Source organism: Brassica rapa, unplaced genomic scaffold (assembly GCF_000309985.2).
Source record: "Brassica rapa cultivar Chiifu-401-42 unplaced genomic scaffold, CAAS_Brap_v3.01 Scaffold0776, whole genome shotgun sequence".
Taxonomy (NCBI): domain Eukaryota; kingdom Viridiplantae; phylum Streptophyta; class Magnoliopsida; order Brassicales; family Brassicaceae; genus Brassica; species Brassica rapa.
Window position 1 is genome coordinate 37,726 of NW_022610716.1, and position 4,775 is coordinate 42,500.

The following is a 4,775-nucleotide window of genomic DNA, read 5'->3' on the forward strand; positions in this document are numbered from 1 at the left end:
GGATTGACAGACTGAGAGCTCTTTCTTGATTCTATGGGTGGTGGTGCATGGCAGTTCTTAGTTGGTGGAGCAATTTGTCTGGTTAATTCCGTTAACGAACGAGACCTCGGCCTGCTAACTAGCTACGTGGAGGCATCCCTTCACGGCCGGCTTCTTAGAGGGACTATGGCCGTTTAGGCCAAGGAAGTTTGAGGCAATAACAGGTCTGTGATGCCCTTAGATGTTCTGGGCCGCATGCGCGCTACAATGATGTATTCAACGAGTTCACACCTGGGCCGACAAGCCCGGGTAATCATTGAAATTTCATCGTGATGGGGCTAGATCATTGCAATTGTTGGTCTTCAACGAGGAATTCCTAGAAAGCACGAGTCATCAGCTCGCGTTGACTACATCCCTGCCCTTTGTACACACCGCCCGTCGCTCCTACCGATTGAATGATCGGGTGAAGTGTTCGGATCGCGGCGACGTGGGTGGTTTTCCGTCTGCGATATCGCGAGAATTCCACTAAACCTTATCATTTAGAGGAAGGCAAAGTCGTAACAAGGTTTCCGTAGGTGACCCTGCGGAAGGATCATTGTCGTACCCTGGAAACAGAATAACCTGAGAACGATGAAACATCACTCTCGGTAGGCCGGTTTCTTACTGTGCCTGCCGATTCCGTGGTTATGCGTTCATCCATGCCCAAGGTAAGACCCGATCCCGGCTCTTAAGCCCAAACTGATCTGCGGCCTTAACCTTTCAATCTAAGTCCGAGTGAACCAAGTTTTAAGTCTTATCTTTCTAAATTCAATTCAATTCAACTGAGGTTCAATACAATAAATCTAAACAAGGAAACATAAGGGGCAAATTAATTGTATAAATATAAACTGAGATCATACATCATTTTTTGGTTCGTCCTAATAAGTTATACACACTTAGTCTAACATAAGTTCACAAGTTGCACAATAGGCTATCAGTATTTCACATCTATCTACAATGACCCATTCACCACACATCTTTCCGTGGCCTGAGTCTTCACGGTTCCTTTCCCTTACCACGGTCCATGTCCAATCCTGAAACCACACAAGACACAATGCACATTCATAAGACTGATATCCTAACATCAAGTCTAGATAAGCATGGTTCGGCTACTTAGAATCTATAACCTGTCCAAACCAACATACTCAAATAAATTCCAAAAAACAAATTAAAATTCATGATAATCCCTGATAAATCCCAACTAAGAGATGCCCACAAACAGTTTCCAATGAATCACACTAGAACATCCAAATCCGACCATGAACAGTCTGGCCAAAGGCCAAGGACTTGGATACTGAACCGGCCAGGGCCTTGGTTCAGTGTTCCCTGTATGAACAGAACAAACGAACACAATAATCGGATAGGACAAGCCACAAGCCCGATCGGATTATCAGCCGGCTAGGGGCGATCGCTTGCCATCCACACCACTGACCTTAGGCGTTCTCTCCCCAGGCGCCATCTCCTTCTCTTTGTCCTTCTCTCTGTCTCTCTGTCTGGTATCCATCTCCTCAGGCCTTGCTTCCCACGATCTGGTTTCTCCTGGAACAGCCAAGCCTCTCGCCGGTTCTCTCCTTGAATCGCCTGTTCTCTCTTCTCTTTTTGGGGTTTGTCTCTCACGATTTTGGCAGAGGTTTCCCTTAAGAATTCAGTGTCAAATTCTGGATCCAGGGCTCTGTATTTATAGAGAAAGGGAGTCGGAACTGCCATGGGGCCGAAGTGGTGGGAGTTGTAACCGAAAAGGTGTCTCTCTCTCCCTTGCAACCGTTCGGTAATACCTGCCCCCAACCGGTCCTCAACTGGCTCCAACTGTTCCTGTCCCTGTCGGTTCTCTATTTTGAAGCCAAGGCCAAGCCCTTTAACTGACCGTCCATACCGTGCCTGCACCATCTAACCGAACCACCATAACCGTCCTTGTAACCGCCCCAACCGTCCCGGACATGAACACTCGACCCAGCTGAGTCGAGCTGACTGCTAGCTGGTCCCAGCTGAGTGAGCTAGTTCTTCTAGCTCCATGAACTGATGCATACTGACTGAGCTCCCATTGAGCTTCCCTGAGCTGCCCAAGCTCGGCCGCTGTCCCATACAGCTCCCACATCACTCGTCCAGCTCTATTAAACCCATTCTTTCTTCACCCTGGTTAAGTCTCAACACTTTGATGCCTTTAACCCTATGTCTGAGCCATGATACGCTTGTCTACTGGTCTAATGACCTGACTGGTGTGTCTCCCCGCACCATGGCTTGTCCCAACGATCCTATCTCGGACCAGGGACATGACACCCAAGACTTCTGTTTTGGTTGGATCGTACGCATAGCTTCCGGATATCACTAAACAGCCTGCTTTTGCCAACCCAGGGACGGTATTTGTTCGGAAGCAGTGCTGCAATGTAAAGTCTAAAACGACTCTTGACAATGGATATCTCGGCTCTCGCATGAACATCGAGTCTTTGAACGCAAGTTGCGCCCCAAGCCTTCTGGCCGAGGGCACGTCTGCCTAGGTGTCACAAATCGTCGTCCCCCATCCTCTCGAGGATATGGGACGAAAGCTGATCTCCCGACGCGGTTGGCCAAAATCCGAGCTAAGGATGCCAGGAGCGTCTTGACATGCGGTGGTGAATTCAATTCTCGTCATATAGTCAGACATTCCGGTCCAAAAGCTCTTGATGACCCAAAGTCTTCAACATGACCCCAGGTCAGGCGGGATCACCCGATGAGTTTAAGCATATCAATAAGCGGAGGAAAAGAAACTAACAAGGATTCCCTTAGTAACGGCGAGCGAAGCGGGAAGAGCCCAGCTTGAAAATCGGACATCTTTGGCGTTCGAATTGTAGTGTGGAGAAGCGTCCTCAGCGACGAACTGGGCCCAAGTTCCCTTGAAAGGGGCGCCAGAGAGGGTGAGAGCCCCGTCGAGTCCGGACCCTGTCGCACCACATCGGGCGCTGTCTACGAGTCGGGTTGTTTGGGAATGCAGCCCCAATCGGGCAGTAAATTCCGTCCAAGGCTAAATATGGGTGAGAGACCGATAGCGAACAAGTACCGCAAGGTAAAGATGAAAAGGACTTTGAAAAGAGAGTCAAAGAGTTCTTGAAATTGTCGGGAGGGAAGCGGATGGGGGCCGGTGATTCGTCCCAGTCGGATGCGGAACGGAGCAATCCGGTCTGCCGATCGATTCGGGCCGTGGACCGACGCAGATTAAGGTGGTGACCTAAGCTCGGGCTTTTGTTACTCCCGCGGAGACGTCGCTGCCTTAATCGTGGTCTGCAGCACACGCCTCACGGCGTGCCTTGACATCTGCGTGCTCAGGGCGTCGGCCTGTGGGCTCCCCATTCGACCCGGCTTGAAACACGGACCAAGGAGTCTGATATGTGTGCGAGTCAACGGGTGAGTAAGCCCGTAAAGCACAAGGAAGCTGATTGGCTGGATCCCTCAAGGGTGCACAGCCGACCGACCTTGATCTTCTGAGAAGGGTTCGAGTGTAAGCATGCATGTCAGGACCCGAAAGATGGTGAACTATGACTGAGCGGGGCGAAGCCAGAGGAAACTCTGGTGGAGGCCCACAGCGATACTGACGTGCAAATTGTTCGTCTGACTTGGGTATAGGGGTGAAAGACTAATCGAACCATCTAGTTGCTGGTTCCTTCTGAAGTTTCCCTCAGGATAGCTGGAGCTCGGAAACAAGTTCTATCGGGTAAAGCCAATGATTAGAGGCATCGGAGACGCAATGTCCTCGACCTATTCTCAAACTTTAAATAGGTAGGACGGGGTGGCTGCTTTGTTGAGCCATCCCACGGAATCGAGAGCTCCAAGTGGGCTATTTTTGGTAAGCAGAACTGGCGATGCGGGATGAACCGGAAGCCGGGTTACGGGTGACCAACTACGAGCTAGCCTAGAACCCACAAAGGGTGTTGGTGGATTAAGACAGCAGGACTGTGACACCCCCGATCATAGATAACTGGAACTGACACGGTCGATGTTCCCTGATGGTCGACCCGAGGTTCTCGAAATAAATTCGATCGCCTTAGACCAACAACCAAAGAACACAGACGCTCCTATCGGATATTACTCTAGGCTTTTCAACCCGATAAAGCAATATTCGATAGTTAGTTCGTCCCAGACAAGGACTAATATCATATGAGAACTCGTGATTTATAAACATCTTTTATACATTATTTATTTACTTTAAACATCTTACAAAGTGTTATAGTTTTATCATATGGCCTATTGCCCAACAACGTTTTAAGTAAATATACATCAAAAGGTACGTTAAAAGGACAACAAAATACTACCGCTGGTTGGCTGTTCCTTCCGTCCAAAAAGTAAAGTGTCTCCCGCCTAAGGGTTACCTGCACACACGAATGAGTCATGAGCAACTAATTTACTTAGTGAATCTAGAATCACAACACAATCAATAATAAACCAAACAGTTATCAAATGTATATACATGATCATGCAAGTACTAGTACTATACTTTAATATCGATCATCATTGTGAATTCTTATTTTAAACATCACTTCCACAACACCCGCCCGTTACCATACTCATATAATACAATATATATACTAGACCCGAGAAACCACTAAGGCTAACCGAGACTAGTGAGTTAGCATCACCATCATTGTCAAATGTCTAATATGAACAATCCGACACTGCATCGTCATGCAGTACACGGTCTCTAGGGAGCTACCCCATCATCGTGTCTTCATGACCTTGTTCGGTTCGCAGGACCAAGTCACGGTAATGCGGGGGCTTTAGGGATAGTG

The 4,775-nt window shown here is 48.4% G+C and overlaps 1 pseudogene; it reads left to right on the plus strand.

Moving 5' to 3' along the window:
- Positions 1-2,698: 2,698 nt before the first annotated feature.
- LOC117131003 overlaps positions 2,699-4,775 on the plus strand; it is a 5,688-nt pseudogene continuing 3,611 nt past the window's right edge.